Source organism: Mesoplodon mirus (genome assembly GCF_964341445.2).
Source record: "Mesoplodon mirus genome assembly, chromosome: 16".
NCBI lineage: Eukaryota > Metazoa > Chordata > Mammalia > Artiodactyla > Ziphiidae > Mesoplodon > Mesoplodon mirus.
In genome coordinates, this window is record NC_138992.1 from 29,815,095 (window position 1) to 29,833,044 (window position 17,950).

At 42.5% G+C, this 17,950-nt stretch overlaps 1 protein-coding gene across 2 annotated transcripts in view; it reads right to left on the minus strand.

Moving 5' to 3' along the window:
- OXR1 (oxidation resistance 1) overlaps positions 1–16,544 on the minus strand; it is a 446,853-nt gene extending 430,309 nt beyond the window's left edge. For both annotated transcript variants that reach the window (XM_082601053.1, XM_082601051.1), the window contains exon 1: positions 16,343–16,544. The gene's annotated coding sequence lies outside the window, so the exon portion shown is untranslated. The remainder of the gene's footprint in view (positions 1–16,342) is intronic.
- Between the last annotated feature and the right edge of the window lie 1,406 nt (positions 16,545–17,950).

The window sequence follows — 17,950 nt, forward strand, 5'->3', positions numbered from 1 at the left end:
TCATTTAAATCTTACACTACCTGCCAGGGAACTGAATCAATACTAGAAAAAGAGCCCTGACCTATGGCTCTGAAGTTAGACATCAGTCCTTCTGGAATTCACAAACATGTAAGTGGAACCCACAAGACTGACCTCTGTTAGAGCTGCCTGTCTCCCCACCAAGGATTCCAGAGGCCCACAGCCATGAACATGGGATGGTGCTCTAAAAACTAGGCCCCTAATAGGCAAGGTTAAAATGCATGACACCAAGTCCTTACTTCTAAGGCTGCACTGGCCCCACTATAGGAGAGGCTTCTTAAAGAAGCCACAGAGAATCTACACATGCTCAGAAACATGCCCATCGCCCTCACCATTGACATAAAACCTGCTAGAACCACTGTTCCCTACGGAATGGCACAGATGGCATCCGGCAGATCAAGCACACGTGCAGAGTGTGGGAACGCACTCAACAGCTCTGGCTTTCTGGACCAAGCCATCTGTGCCGAATGGAATTTACTGCTGACAGTCCAAGAGAGGTTCCAGGTTCTTTTGTGATGTTGCGAATCCCTCTAGGAGTCTGTGGAAGCCTATGATCTCTTCTAAGAATGAGATACACAGGATATAAAGGAAATGAAAAACAATGAAACAGTTATCAAATTATAAAAGAATGAATTCGTGACATGGTATATGTGTTTCTTTTTCTAATACTCTAAATAAAAAGATCTAACAGCAGATCTAATAATAACCAAACTTTCAAAGTAGGAATGAGCATAGATGATTTTTTTTAACATCTTTATTGGAGTACAATTGCTTTACAATGGTGTGTTAGTTTCAGCTTTATAACAGAGTGAATCAGCTATACATATACATATATCCCCATATCTCCTCCCTCTTGCATCTCCCTCCCACCCTCCCTATCCCACACCTCTACATCCTCACAAAGCACCAAGCTGATCTCCCTGTGCTATGCGGCTGCTTCCCACTAGCTATCTATTTTACATTTGGTAGTATATATAAGTCCATGCCACTCCCTCACTTCGTCCCAGCTTAGCCTTCCCCCTTCCCGTGTCCTCAAGTCCATTCTCTACGTCTGCGTCTTCATTCCTGTCCTGTCCCTAGGTTCTTCAGAACTGTTTTGTTTTTTTCTTTTTAGATTCCATATATATGTGTTAGCATACGGTATTTATTTTTCTCTTTCTGACTTACTTCACTCTGTATGACAGACTGTAGGTCCATCCACCTCACTACAAATAACTCAATTTCATTTCTTTTTATGGCTGAGTAATATTCCATGGTATATATGTGCCACATCTTCTTTATCCATTCATCTTTCGATAGACACTTAGGTTGCTTCCATGTCCTGGCTATTGTAAATAGAGCTGCAATGAACATTGTGGTACACGACTTTTTTGAATGATGGTTTTCTCACGGTATATGCCCAGAAGTGGGATTGCTGAGTCGTACGTTAGTTCTATTTTTAGATTTTTAAGGAACCTCCATGCTGTTCTCCATAGTGGCTGTATCAATATACATTCCCACCAACAGTGTAAGAGGGTTCCCTTTTTTCCACACCCTCTCCAGCATTTATTGTTTATAGATTTTTTGATGGTGGCCATTCTGACAGGTGTGAGGTGATACCTCATTGTAGTTTTGATTTGCATTTCTCTAGTGATTAGTGATGTTGAGCATCCTTTCATGTGTTTGTTGGCAACCGGTATATCTTTGGAGAAATGTCTATTTAGGTCTTCTGCCCATTTTTGGATTGGGTTGTTTGTTTTGTTGATATTGAGCTGCATGAGCTGCTTGTAAATACTGGAGATTAATCCTTTGTCAGTTGCTTCATTTGCAAATATCTTCTCCCATTCTGAGGGCTGTCTTTTTGTCTTGTTTATGGCTTCCTTTTCTGTGCAAAAGCTTTTAAGTTTCATTAGGTCCCATTTGTTTATTTTTGTTTTTATTTCCATTTCTCTAGGAGGTGGGTCAAAAAGCATCTTGCTGTGATTTATGTCAAAGAGTGTTCTGCCTATGTTTTCCTCTAAGAGTTTTAGAGTGTCTGGCCTTACATTGAGGTCTTTAATCCATTTTGAGCTTATTTTTGTGTATGGTATTAGGGAGTGTTCTAATTTCATTCTTTTACATGTAGCTGTCCAGTTTTCCCAGCAACACTTATTGAAGAGGCTGTCCTTTCTCCATTGTATATTCTTGCCTCCTATACCAAAAATAAGGTGACCATATGTGCGTGGGTTTATCTCTGGGCTTTCTATCCTGTTCCATTGATCTATATTTGTGTTTTTGTGCCAGTAACATACTGTCTTGATTACTGTAGCTTTGTAGTATACTCTGAAGTCCAGAAGCCTGATTCCTCCAGCTCCATTTTTCTTTCTCAAGATTGCTTTTGCTATTCGGGGTCTTTTGTGTTTCCATGCAGATTGTGAAATTTTTTGTTCTAGTTCTGTGAAAAATGGCATTGGTAGTTTGATAGGGATTGCATTGAATCTGTAGATTGCTTTGGGTAGTATAGTCATTTTCACAATGTTGATTCTTCCAATCCAAGAACATTGTATATCTCTCCATCTGTTTGTATCATCTTTAATTTCCTTCATGAGTGTCTTACAGTTTTCTGCATACAGGTCTTTTGTCTCCTTAGGTAGGTTTATTCCTAGGTATTTTATTCTTTTTGTTGCAATGGTAAATGGGAGTGTTTCCTTGGATGACTTTTTAAAATATCTGTCAACAACTGTAATGGGACATGATATTATCTGTGACTTCCATTGGTGACAAAGTCACAGGTACTGCTGATGCTACTGTGGTTGGTAACCTACACCTATAATGAAGGACAATGCTAAGTTTCAATTAGAGGTTAATAACAATAAAGATGTCATTTTTCCTTACCCAAGTTTTTGTACTAGCTGAATTCTATCCATGCCTGTGAACTACAGGTTAAGAACCCCGGTTCAGAAGGATATTAGATGAATTCTAAAGATGCTTTAACTTTGAAGAATCTATGACCAACTTGACATAAGTCTAGGGTAGGGAAAAAACTGTTTATGTATATATAGAGGGCTTTGAGGTTCAAAAGGATAGTAGTTTATAAATCAATAGTATTTTATGTATCATAATGAAAAAAACCCTCAGATCATATATAGGACTGTCTTCTTGCTGAGCAAATTATGACCTCTAAGTCTCTCCTAGCCTCACAATCAGCCCCTCTAAGTACTCCTGCTTTCTACATAATTGTCTTGATCTCCTTCCCAACCTTTGCATTTTCTAAAGTGCCATGTTTTTCATGAAATATTCATGGCTGTCTCCCTGATGGTTACTCTCAGTGAATACTGGCACAGTGGTGAAGTCAGCACTTTCCTTTTATTCCTTTTTATTGTCCTGTAGAATTCTATTCTATGGAATACCACCACAATTTGTTTATCCATTCCCCAACTGATGGACCTCTGTGATGTTTCCAATATTTAGCACTTATGGATACAGCTGCTACATAAACGTTTGAGTTCTCTGGGTCTTCCCTCACTCTTAGGCGCTATGAACCTGGGCCTTGGGCTGGCTTTTCCTCAACTTTTCTACAGATCTCCACTTTGTACCAGTGCAGGATGCTGGGCTCAGTGGGGTTTCTGCCCCTTCCCCTGTGGCAAAAGGCTTTTGCCAGTAAGAGAAGAATCTGGGGTTGGAGGTGGGATTTTACACCTGTTTCCAGGGGCAGCCTCTCACTATGTGCACACCTGTGGAACCAATGGGGTTTCTCTCTCTGGTTAACCTCCTTGCCCCCAAACTCTCTGGTAAGCACTGAGCAGAGGCCCATGGGAAAGAACTTGTCCACTTATATGTGGAATCTAAAATATGATACAAATGAACTTATTTACAAAACAAAACAAAGTCAGAGACATGGAAAACAAATGTATGGTTACCATGGGAGGGAGAGGGATAAATTAGGAGTTTGGGATTAGCAAATTCAAACTACTATATATAAAATAGATAAACAAGGTCCTACTGTATAGCACAGGGAACTATACTCGATATCCTGTAATAAATCATACTGGAAAAGAATATGAAAAGGAATATATATATGCATAACTGAATCACTTTGCTGTACACCAGAAACTAACACACATTGTAAATCAACTATACTTCAATTAAAAAAAAAGAAAGAACTTGTGAGAGAGTGCAGACTCCCCTTGTATCTACACTCCCAGGTATTCTCAGCTATCCTGCTAGTCCTCACTTGACTTTCAAGAATTTTTTAAAGATTTTAAATCTTTCTTCTTATTCGCTTTCTAAAATATTTTTATTATTACCTTTAGTTGTGGTAAAACACACATAACATAAAATTTATTATCTTTATCATTTTAAGTGTACAGTTCAATGGCATTAAGTCCATTCACATTGTTGAGCAACCATCACCACCGTCCATCTCCAGAACCTTTTCATCTTGTAAAGCTGAAACTCTGCATCCATTAGCCAAGAGCTCCCCAGTTCCCCCTCCCTACAGCCCATGACAGCCACCATTTTTACATCTCCATGAGTTTGACTACTCAAGGTACCTTATAAAGTGGAATCATATAAGAATTTGTCTTTTTGTGACTGGTTTCTTTCACCTACATAATGTCTTCAAGGTTCATCCATGTTACAGCATGTGTCAAAATTCCCTTCCTTTTTAAGGCTGAATAATATTCTATTGTATACATATATGCTACATTTTGTTTATCCACTCATCCATCGATAGACACTTGGGTTGTTTCTACGCCATGTCTACTGTGACTAATGCTGCTATGAACATGGGTGTACTCTTATTCACTTCTGTGTACATTATTTCTTCTTCCTATGAGCTGGCACAGGTAAAAGGGTTCATGTCCCATATCTCCTTAGAAGGATTTGTCCTTTTTTGGACTTCAGTTCACTTGCTTATCTTGTGACCTCAGCTCTTGATGGGCCCAAGACAAGTTATGACTTTATATAATATACAAAATCCAGCTTTTTGTCATTGTGATAGTGGGAGTGATTTCTTGTGAATTTCTCCATCTTAAGTGGAAACCAAACTTCTGAACTTTATTTCAACAAAAATAAAAAAATGAAAAGAAAAGAAAGAAATAATGTTGGGAAGAGTGGGAAGATGGAGGAAGAACAAGATGGAAGGAAGTTAGTGAAAGAGATAATAATACTCATCTTCCATATCTTCTAATCTAGGAAGTTACCAGATAAAAGCAAATCTCAAGATCTAGAACTCTAAGTATGTATTTAGGAATATGGAAATAAACACCAGAAAAAAAGTGGTTGCTTCCTATGAATAAGGAATTGGAGATGGTGAGCAGTGGAGGAGGAAACTACTAGTCTATATCATATGCCTTGTAGAAAATTTTGACTTTTTAAACATGCTCATGTATAAAATTGGCTGAAAATTTAAAAAATTCCTTCAGTATTATAATTGACTCCCTGGGGCAGTAAAATGTAAAAAAAAAAAAAAAAACCTGTCAAAAAAAATCCCCTTTCTTCTTTATGAAGTCTCGGCCCTATCACAAAAAGAAAGGAAAACAAAAACAAATACAATGGAGAAAGAACTACATAAATTAAAATTAATTCAACATTTATTCTATCAATGTACAAATCTACCTTAAAAGCCAGAAAAGCAATTTGAATTCCTTTTAAAGGAGAGTTCAGAAATACATAGTATCTAGGCACTAAGCAAAGCAAAGCCATATTTATATGCACAAAGTTCCCTTTCTCTGGGCCAACAGGTATCTTGTGAACCAACACAGAAAGGGAGGACTCTTACACAGAACAGCTGCTTTCAGGTGTCCACAGTGCAAAGGTGTGCCAGAAACAGCAGGGAAGAAAGTCCAGACACATGAATCATCAGGAGAACTTTGACATAGAAATTTCCAAGTCTCAATCATCTATATATATTACCTTCTTGATTTTTAAAAAATATCATACCATTAAGAAATTTAACTGCGTGAATTTTTAAAGGAAGCTTTGTGTCATTATTTTATATGGAAACTAGCACTTAGCATGAAAGAAAATAAAACAAAAATGAATACAATGAAAACAAAATAGTTTTACTGGACTTTTGAAAGCTTGGCAACTGAAGCCTACTCTGTTAAAAAGGGAGCTAAAACTAGTATCTCGAATACATGTTTAACACTAGCACCAAATTGAAACTTCCTCCTTGCCTTAATAAGAAACACTGGAAGAGAACAAATTCAAAATCCTTTCAATTCAGTTCCACACATATCCATACACCACCCAAAGTCATCTCGTGTAAAGTCAGTCATAGTGTCCCACACCCTGAGAAACACTGCTTTAGCCAAAGTCCCCTCCAGTCTTCACAGCCACACACGAACTTCAGAGGTTCAGGGCTGCCTCTGTTGGCAAAGACAGCCCAGAGGCGGAAAGAGATTAAGGAGGAAAATCACTCCCCAACTCCAACCCTATTTTTAAGATGGTAAAAATGAAACAAAGAGAGGGGTGATATATGAACAAGGTAATCCTATACAGCCAGAAGGCCATGGAGATATCGTATGAAGGAATATGACAGTGCTGAGAACTATCAGGTTAAGTACTCCAGGTAAACAACTTGAACATATGTTTGTAAAGTAGACTCCGATTAAACAACAAATTCACTCAACAAGTAATTACTAATCTTGTGATTTGTGCCAGATACTTTACAGGTTCCTGGATATGTACTATCACTACCATAGTAGACCAATGAAATATTTATCTACGTAATAACCAGAGACTATGCACGCCATGTTTACTACTGTTTCCACCAACATATAATACCATGCTTCATGCTTAATAAATGTTTGGGGGATCACTAACATTCTATGTATTCCTAGAAGAACAGAATCTTAAACATGGAACGTTGGGCAGTTATCTAATCTAAGCTCCCTGGATATTCAGAAATCTCTTCTACATCATCCATAACAAATATGGATGATGAGCTTCTGCTGGGGGCTTCCAGAGATGGGGACTCCTGAACCACACTTACATAAGACTGTTCTCGCTTACATGAGAGAAAATCGGCTTCTCTGAAATTCCCAGCCATAGCTCTTAGCTCTTAAGCAAGCAATAAAGATTAAATCTTTCTTCCTTTTGACAATTGGAAGCTCATATTATATTTATCTTGAACTCCTCTTTGCCAAGTTTATGGTCTGCAGTTCCAAAAAACTGCCCTTACAAAGCAAATTGTTTTTCCACTAGTTCTCCAGGGGACACATGATCATCTGAAAAGCGGTGCCTAAACCAGGCATGATACTTCAGATAGAGTTTTATAACAGAATAATAGGATAGTACCCCCTTCCCACTCTTTAGACCTAGCTATGTGCATTGTGGTTTATTTTATCCACATTACATCAATACTAGGTTGGATAGTGTCTCCCCAAATCTCATGTCCTTCCCAGAATCTCAGAATGTGACCTCATTTGGAATGGGGTCATTATAGATGTGATTGCTTACATTAAGATGAGGTCATGCAAGAACACTATGGGCCCTTAATCCAATATGACCAGTGTTCTTATCAGAAAAGAAGAGACACAGATTCAACACAGGGGAGAAAGAACACCATGTGATGATGCAGGCAGAGATTAGAGTGATGCCTCTGCAAACAGAGGAACACCAACGATTACTGGCAGTACCAGGACCTAAGAGAAAGGCATGGAACAGATTCTCCCCCTAGAATCTTCAGAGAGATTCGTGGCCCCGTCAACACCTTGATTGCAGACTTGTATCTTCCAGAACTGCAAGAGAATCAATTTCTGTTGTTTTTAGTCACCCAGTGGGTGGTAATTTGTAAGAGTAGCCTTAGGAAACTGACAGAGTATTTTTGTCTGGCACATGGATTCTGTTTAGATAATACACTCGTTTTATTTGTTGTTGGTGTTGTTTTGGTTTTTGCTTTCCTTTTTTCCCTTCTAGTGATTCATCATCACTGAAGCAAGTTTCTCCCATCCAAATCTATGTAGTGGACATGAGTTGAGTATGCCTGCCCGGTATCATCTATTCCCCTCCTTCTGGTAGGAGCAGATTAGAGATTATGCCTTGGTAGCCCCTTGGGCCCATGAAACACAATGTTGGTGGACTGCCAGTCAAGATGCCCTGTTCTTTTTCTGAACTGACTCTCTCTTTCTCTCTCTCTCAGAATTCTGAGTCTTGGGCACAGTGACACAATGACGGAAAACAGCTAGAGTTGACTCAACCCGACAGTGGGGTACCCTCTCCAAGGTCTTGTTCTTCAGCATTTCCTTCGATTCCATGAACTACTCCATAACCATATGATGAATTCCTTTCTGCTTAAATTGCCCAGAACCAGTTTCTATTTAATTCAGTTAAGGAACTCTGATAAATTACAAAACTGAAGCTTTGAATTTTGTTCTGCTGTGTTTTACTGCTTATCTTATTTTGACTTACCACTATTAGTAGGTTCCATTGAAATTTCAGCTTCACTCCATTCCCTCCCACAAAATAATCTATGTAAGCAGCTCGAAACTTTTCTACATACAGCTATCTATAATGGATTTATTACTGTTTTAGCAAGACCTGTGTGTTTCTGTCCAAGAAGAGGAAGCTATTGGAAGACTTAAAAGAAATTAATGCATAGTTTCCAACTGGACTACTAACAACCTTTTTATTCTCACTCCCATTAACAATGAACTAGTTACATGGTTTGAGTCTTAAATTAGGTCCTACCTGGAGCCAGATATACTCCCCTATTTTACTCAGTTACACATTCATGAAATCTCTCTCTCTTTTTTTTTCCCCTCAAGTCACTTAAAATCAGGTTTTCTGATTCTTTACAGTGAAAAACTCTGAACTAATTCAAGTATAAATAATTACTTTAGAGGTGTAGTTGAAGTATGGTGAATTAGCAGTGTACAAGGACAAAGAAGGGTGCCAGGCATCATGCTAAGATCTTTACTTATCTTACTTAATCATCACAAGAATCACCTGTAACCTGGTGGGTGTGATTCGCAAAAGACAGGAGAAGCTGGAAAGTCAAGTAATTTGTCCAAGTTTTCACAGCTAGCGACTAAAAAATGGAGATTTGAATTCAAGTTTGTCTGATTCGAAAGGGAATGTTTTTTCTGCCCTGGCTTTCAATTTTAAGTCTTTCATTATTTCAACTGATAATATATCTTTACCATAAATTACAAATAAGACAACATGCATAATACACTTGACAACTCACAAAGTACTTCCAACACATGTAGGTTTTAACATTTTCATTGAACCTGAAACTCTTCAAGAAACCACAATGGCAACAGCACTGATTTAAAACAAAAATGAAACTATTAATTTAGCAACAGAACCATCAACAAGGGCCAATCTTCAATTTTCTTGTCATTAATAGCAATAACCTATTTGAAGAACATTATCCATAGTGGCGTGTTTTTTGTTGTTTTTAGATAAAACTCTACTAATGTTCACCCCAATTAGGAAAACATAAACATGTACTTGACCATCTTGATCATTTAAGTGAACAGCTGAGTTGAACTCCTATACAAATTCAATTAGAGATCCACTGATGCCTTCTTTACTTGCCTATAAAAGACCTGGAATATAACACCTGAAAAGAGAGGTTCTTGAGCTGAATAACCATTTTTAGATAAACAGAAGAGACATGGATTTAACCAAGAAAATAAGTGTGCTCTTAAGGTGGAGAATGTTAGGATGGAGACTTTGAAAAATTGTAGACTCAGCTGAAATGATGAAGCATAACCTTGGGCAAATCACACCATAATCCTGAGTCCCCAAGGACCCATCAGTCAAAAGAGGACATCAGACTACCTCGCCTCCAAAACCCCTTCCTAACTATGATCCACTCCCTTTTCCATCTCATCTTGCTCACCAATGGCCCCACTACTTCCACTTCCTAGACAGTAACCATTTAAATTCCAGCACTAGAAGGACATATAAGCACCACCATAACCAACACTACTAATACACACTTTTGCTTTGAAAATATTTCCTCTAATCCTATAGTGAACTCTACAGGAAAAAAAAAATCTCCATTTCAAAGATGAGGAAATTGGAGCTCCATGAAGTTAAAAAAGAAAAAAAAACCTCATCTAAAGTCACAAAACTACTAAGTAAGAGTGCCAGATCTGACTGCAAATCTCTTTTTTTTTTTTTTTTTTTTTTTTTTTTTTGCGGTACGCGGGCCTCTCACTGCTGTGGCCTCTCCCGTTGTGGAGCACAGGCTCCGGACGCGCAGGCCCAGCGGCCATGGCTCACGGGCCCAGCCGCTCCGCGGCATATGGGATCTTCCCGGACTGGGGCACGAACCCAGGTCCCCTGCATCGGCAGGTGGACTCTCAACCACTGCGCCACCAGGGAAGCCCTGCAAATCTCTTGATCCTCCTTAAACTGCTGTACCTCTTTCCTGGCAATGGGTGGTATTCTGGGTCATCATTTGGTCTTTTCTGAAATCGTCAATTGATTCACAAGCCTGTTCGCAGCTCTGGTTCCAATCAAAATTGTTAAGATCAGGCTTCATAATCCAGAAGACTGAGATCTATGTTTTGGTCAGTGGAGTCCCAGATCAATGTCAAGTACCAGGCATGTCTGTGTGTAAAAGAGGCTGCTTCCAGCACCCATAACTGTGCTCCCAATGACAAACAGTATATCTCTTTCACCTTCTTTAAAAGGACAGAGACGACTCTAAATCACTAAATTGGAAGGGACTGCATCAGCCAATTTAGCCCAGTATTCAGATTCCAAATGATATCACATAATGAATATTCTAGAGATAAAGAGACTCACAATTTATACTGAAGGCTGAAAGCCTCAGGATATGTTCTAGGCTATTTGCTTCTTAAGATGAACAGGCATTTATGAACAAAAGTAAAACCTTCCACAGGCAAGGTTACCTTTTTCATGCATTACTGCTGCTTGTCCTTAACAATAATAAGCTAAAATGAAATTAAAAGCAGAAACTCTCTTTGCCTCTGCTGTAGCATAAATTTCAAATTCCTGCTTTTCTTGTTCTTTTTCTTGTTCTTGAACTCAGCAAGGACAGCATACACTGTTCAGTAAAATTCCCACCTTGACACTACCCTTCTTTCAGCTGGACAATAACTGACCTGCCACAGTGGCCCGCAAGTTTGTTTATAGGTAAGCGATGCTGCCATATTATTTCATTCCCCACTCCCAATACATACACTCTGATAGTTTAAAGCATAGGTAGTACCTAGTAGCCAAATCAGCAGAGATGTTCAGCTCTGTAATCTTTATATTAGTCTCATCAAAATAGTGACACGGTATGCTCAGTTTTTGAAAGTGAGCCTTTGTCACAAACATTATGGACAAAATTGATTTGAAATTCTGCTTCACTCTAACTATCATACCAGGCAGCCCACTGCCTCCTACTATGGCTATCAGAAGTATAAAAGGGCACAGATCCATTCAACAAGTATCTGTAGGGAAGGAAACCATCTCTCCTTCCTTAAATGTCAAACAAAATCAATAACTATTTCCTAAAGAAAGGAAAAGGGAGATAAGAACTGATCCCTTTCACCTCAGATTGCTCACTCCCCCATTGTCTGATCTATAGAGAAACACATGTAACTGTTTCCCCCCTAATGGTTTCTTTTGCCTTCTGCATATCAACAATGTGTTCTGAAGTATTTTTAAGAATAAGGCTATATATCTCTATAGCCTCTCCAACTTTAATGAAAACGAATACCCATCCTGTGTTTCTTTTTATAGATAGACTTTGAGACATACATGAAATATATGTATATTACTCTAAATGAACTTGGTTTTGCAAACCGGTTGCAATGCACAATGCAGCTCGGCACGGCAAATGCAGAGTCCCAGTGTCTAGAACAGAACCTGCTACTGTTGAATTTACAAATGCTTGTGGACTTTACAAACAGGATTATCATTGGTTCAAATCATATTCTTGAGGCTTCATACAGCCCATGAGAGGTGCCCTCTATCAACAACAGTGCGGCTCACAGTGAAGTTCTGTCTTCCTCAGTTCTTTCACTCTGTCTTTGGAAAGAGGAAGCCTTCCTAAAATCAAGAATATGCAACTGAACAATTGAACAAGACAGTTCAAGGATGCAAGCAGAGAAACTGAGGTTGCCTCTGTGGAAAACAAGGACTCTCCCCACTGCCTTTTTCCAAGAGAGATGCAAATCTCTCTTCCTCTTAGAAGCAGGAAAGAGCTGTTTGTGTTTGTACACACAGGAGAAAAGGAGAGGTTACTGGGTGCTCCAGAAACTAAGCAGGAGACTCTCCTGCTGCGTGAATTCCTGAAGGACTGAGGGATGGTGACGGCCAAGGATGGAGGGAATGGTTATTAGAACAAGAAGGGAAGTAAGCAGCCCTAATGAGGATCTCGTTAGAATGAATTCTGAAACCAACCCACCAATAAAAGTGCTGGCAGGTGGAGGGAGATGGATGGGAGACTGATTAACTAAATCTGTTTAGTTTCTCCAGGCCTCAGTGGGATCATGACAAAGGTTTTATCAAGCAAGCTTCTGAGTTCCTGCACACAGGTGTTCTTAGAACACTTCCCTGATCTTATTACATCCAAGAGTGTAAGCCATTGTTTCCCCTCTCCAGGCAGTGTATTGTGCTGCAAGCCGGAAAGGTTTGCTTCTCAATACATGCCTTGCTGTCAATTTAAAACTGAAACTAAATGCATGAAAATTATACAGGGTTCTTACCTTCCTGGGCAGATATCTACAAATACTAAGGTTTCATTTTGGAACACTTCATGAGGCTTCTAATAAGTGTTCAGCTAACATTTTTCTCTGATTCGGTTCAATCCCTCACTACATGAAGAATTTATTAGCTGTAATTTAAATTAAATTAATATTAATTTTAAAACTATGTATTTTTAAAAGCAATTACCAAACAAGTACAGTGAAAAATACAGTGGCAGAACAGTTTTAACTTGTTTTCATCAAAAAAATGTTTACTCGGTTCCTATGCATACTATATATGTCTTCAGACATTCCCAATCTACTTTAGGAATTTTTTTTTGAAGGCTGAAAAGAAGTTCTGCTAAAAGGATACCTCTTTAATTTCCTTAAAGCAACTGTTTTTGAATATGGGGCCATTTGCAAAGAAAGTCTCTTAATATTAACTACTCTTGATTTTCAAGATAGACTTCCAATAGGAATATGTGAAAGCATCCTGACAGGAGCTGTTTTTCATTATAATCATACCTAGTTCTAAGCCAGGGTTCCTTATCTTCAGCACTACTGACATGTGGGGTTGGATAACTCTTTGTTATGGGGGACTACCCAATGCCTTGTAGAATATTAGCAACATCCCTGGCCTCTGCCCACGAGATGCCAGTAGCACCCCTCCCAACCCAGTTGTAACAACCAAAAACATCTCCAGACATTGCCAGTGTCCCCTGGGGGGCAAAATTGCCCCTGTTGAGAACCACTGTTCTAAGCCTATCAATAAGATCTAACCCCGAGGCAAGAGAAAGTGATTTCTCTTCTTCCACTTTGGTTAATATTTCTCTCATTCATTATTCTGCTTCATCAAGCCATTTCACCACTTTTTTTTTTAATGACTTTATCTTAGGGCTGCAAAGAGTCCACTGATTATTTCCTAAAGTGTACCTGAATTTAGGAAACAATCCTCCAGGAAAATTATTAAGCTAGGCTTCAGAGGACTAGGAACCAGCCCAAGGGTACAATCCTTTGTATTTCAAATGCAGGAGGTGAGGAGTGGAGACAGAAGGGTTTTCTCATTTTGCACTGAATTTAGCATTATATACATGAAGCTTTCACCTCCACACACGCGTAAGATCTTCAGGTGCCTAAACTCTGCCTTTATGTGACATCCTAATCAATGTGCCCAACTCTCCTTCCTCCATGACTCCCAAAACAAAAAAACAGGCAAACATATGTGGTTATATCTACTTGAGCAGCACTCTGGGGAGAACGGGATTAACAGGTAAGATAATAATTTATTTTACCTTCACCACATGTTCTAATAATAATCAATGAAAGAAACATAGTAATAGAAGCAGAAAATGACAGTATATGTCTTTGTATTCAAACTTTTCAGATATCCAGAATCATGGCCGTATTTCAAAAGGTATTTTTCAATAGTTACTATACTAGAAACTGGGCCAGCCACTGTCCTATGGAATAAGATGATGTGCCCCTGGCCATGAGAAGCTTGCTGTTCTTTCTGCTGTGTCGCTCCACAGGTCAGTGATCACCTTGCAAGACAACCCCACACTACGGTCCTCATCACTTTTTTAGAGTTTCTCACTTCCCTTCATCTGAGTCTCCCCCCTGCAGTTTGGATGTTCAGAATTATTTCTGATGTCTGAACACACAGTCTCAGGGCCCAGCCCTCTGAGATATCTGGCAGACAGTAAGCACAGCTCTCGCTCTCCCTTCTTTGAGTCCCTCCACAGATCGCACAGGTTTCCAGAGTCGCCTTCATCCTCATTTCCTGTACTTGGTAAAGTCTCGCTTAAAATATGGCCCGGAGGACAGGAAATAGCAAGCTGGATGGCGTCTAAGAAGCCGTGGACATGGTGACAACTCCCGCTCCGCCGCCCCCTCCCCTCCAGTTTCAGATGCGTACGCTGTAGAAGCTTCTTCCCCTTCTTGTGGTTAGTGGGTAAAATATTTGTGAGTCTAAGAGGCGCTTTTACATAAAGCTTTTTGACCTCAGTGCTTGTTTGTTCTACTAATCTGGTCTTTTTCTTTTTAAGTTACAATTACCTGTGGGGGACTCCGGGGAGACCCACCTCCCGAGAACCAGTAAGTGCTGGCTATTTGGAGCCATCACTGGGGTCCGTGGGACAACATCACTGCGTCACCTGCAGGGGCAGCAGAGTGAACTGAGGACCCCCGGAGTGACGCCCCAGGGAAAGACTGGTGGATTCGGGAGCCCCTCTAACCAGCGGGACTCCTCGGATTCCCTCTGGCAGAGGAGGGACAGCAGCGTCCTCCGGGGTACCGAATCAGAGGACAAGACCGGCGTCAGGTCTGGGACGTGCAGGAGTCGGGAGAAGAGGTTAGAGAAGAGCATCATTGGACGAGCAAAGAATGTGACCTTAGGGAAAGGAGGCAGAAGAGAGGTAGGGAAGCACGTTTCCTTTAATCCCCTCCCCGTGCCGCCTGTGGAGCCCTGGATCTCCTCGCCATGGAGACAGACTGCAGCAACACACGCGACCCCGGGCGGGCAACACGCGCACAGGCGCGCACACACGCATACTCACACGCCCCGCCGCGAGTTGCACACTGCAGACTTCTGCCTGACTTCCCGGCCCCAAACACAGAACCTCCCGGGCGAGACCGCGGATCCCTGTGGCCTAGAGCAGAAATCACCCTCCACCATCCCCTGAAACACACACATTCAGACCCTACATGGCACCCTGAGGGTGCCGGGAGCCACTCAAGGGAAGCACTGGCAGCTCCCCTGCAAATGACTACCTTCCCGGTTGCTTAATCTGTCCAAATCTACAGGCTTGCCTAAACCGAGCTGCCCTGTTAACAAGCGAGGGAGAAAACGAAGGAGGAGCCTGGCGTGCAAGTAAACCTCAGAGAACCGCTACTAATTCACTATTCAGGGGACCGCACGTAGTAGCCTCCAAGCCTTTCCTGAGCCTTTTAGCCGCAACAGCAGCCCCGTTCCTCCGCTCGATCTCTGCACCGCGCTCCTCCTCCCCTTCACCCAAATCCCTCAGCGATTTTCCTACTGGCCCTTCCAGGCCACTTTCTGCCTCCATCCTCTGTCCAGCAAGTTCCCAACATTTGGCCTCGCGTATTCGCTTCGAAGACCTCGATCTAAAGCTGTCCCTCTCCATCATTATATCGCCCTGACCTGGTACAGACTCCCCAAATTATTCGAGTCCACTCGTTTCCCGGAGCCCACGGCCCCCTCCACCGGCGTCCTAAGCTCTGGTTCAAATCCGCTTTCCACGCTCCCCACTTTCCATCCATCTTCCCTCCCGCCCCTCCGGCCAGGACACGCTCACCCTCTACTATGCCTCCCACACGGCGCTCTCAACCCTGTCCCCCGGAGACACCCGGCTTTCCCTCTGCGGCTGTTCTCGGCCGGGAGCCCGCATGCCAAACCCAGCCCGCACCAGCCCGCTCTCTCGCTGCGCGGTCCTTTCCTCTGCCCCAGTCGGCCCCCTCGGCCTCCGCCGGAGTCGGTTCAGACTTCCTGCTTTGCCGGCCCCCGCCCCGCTAGAACATCCCAGTGGCCACCACTTTCAAATTGGCCAAGAGGCTCGCCGAGGCGCCGGGCACCTGGGGCAGCGGCCAGCCGGTTCTCCGGAGCGCCAGCCGTGCCTCCCGCCTGCCAGCGTGGGCTTCCCCGGGGCGACAAGCCGTCGCCCCACCGCCCCGCCGCCTCACAAACTTACTTGCGGGTCGCCAGGAGGGGGCTGCGGTGAGCGGCGGCGGGCCCCGCGGCGGCTAGTGCGCCCCTCTCGGCTGGGCTGGGCGGCGCGGCGTCGGCGCTGCGCTCCTGCGGCCGCGCGGTGGTGAATGGGCTTAGCCTGACGCAGCCTGGCTCTGCCACCGCCGCCGCCGAGGCCGCCGAGCGCTTCCAGACATGCTCAGTTTCCAGACCTGCCCGCGTGGACGCTACCAAGAGCGAGTGACTGCGGGGGAGACAGGAGGGAGCCGCGGAGCGGCGGCCGCCCGCCGGAAGCTACCAAGCCGGAGGCCGGGAGAAAGGGGGGCGACGCGCCGCTAAAAATAGCTAGTGCTGCAGCCGCCGCTCGGGCTTAAAGCGCCCACCCACGCCGCGCGCGCGTCCCCGCCGCCAGGGACTTGGGCTCGGAACCTGAGCGAGCGCCCTGTTAGGTCCCTGCCGGCACTCTGAACCCCACCCCGGGGGGAAAATGAGCTTCCCGCACAGGCACCAGAAGGTTTCGCCGGAACTAAGCCCCACGCTTCCCCGATTTAGGGCTCCAGGCTGTCGGGCAGCTCTAATTTCAGGTTCTCGCCAAAGAAACGAAAGAAAGTTGGGTTAAAGCAATGAAAAAGCTCCGCGACTGCGAAATTGGCTTAGGACTTCTGGAGAAGAATTGAAGTTTTTCGGATGCTTACTTTTACTGGAAGGAAAAAGGAGGAAAGGAGCGTGATGATCGATAGCCGGGAGAGGGGGCCAAAGGGTGGCAAGCGGCAGGCTGTAGGGGACTTTGGAAAGAGCTTCTAAAATTAAAATGTAGAATTCTTTTCAGAGCGTTTATGACTCCTCATTACGCAGGATTTTGCATAGTTCGCTGACACCCACCCTGACCTTGGTGATTTTGTTGTCCTTGTAATCTGAACTGTAATTTTTTTTAACGCACGTTTTACCTCCATCCTTGCTCCTCCAGTCCGACTTTAAGAAAAGGACACAAACTGGAGATGGATAGATTCTGACACCTAAACTGGAACCGGGCCATTTGGTGACCCTGCGCAAAGAGGGGTCGGTCCTCTTGCCACGTCGGGACAGGAAGCGTCCTAGGTGTCCTGAGCATCCGGCTCTTTCAGCCTCGAGGTCTCAGAGCCGCCTCACCTGCAAACTATTCATTTTCAGTGTATTCTACCTTAATTCCTGAAAATTTTGAAAATTTTCCTCCCTTAAAAGGAGAGGTACAAAAGTTTCCTGGGTCAAATTCTCGTCTTTATTTAACTCACCCCTCACAACCATCCCGTAAGAGAATCATTATTATTATTCCCATTTGACAGACGAGGACGTTGAAGTTCAGAGATGCTCATCTCTTGCCTGGAGTAATAGTGTTGAACCCAGAGTCTGCCTGACTAGAAACTTCCATGGTTTCCGCATAACCTATTCCCCTGAATCAATAGCTTTACCTGATAAGGGCAGAAAAAAATTAGATTTTTCTCTATGGAGTGCTCAGAATAGGAAAATGCCAAATATGAGTTTTGTTCTCCATTATTTTACCCCTAATTTCTTTCTCAACATTCACAACTTAGATTGTGTGTATTCTATTAAAAGTGATGTGTTTCCTTTTTTT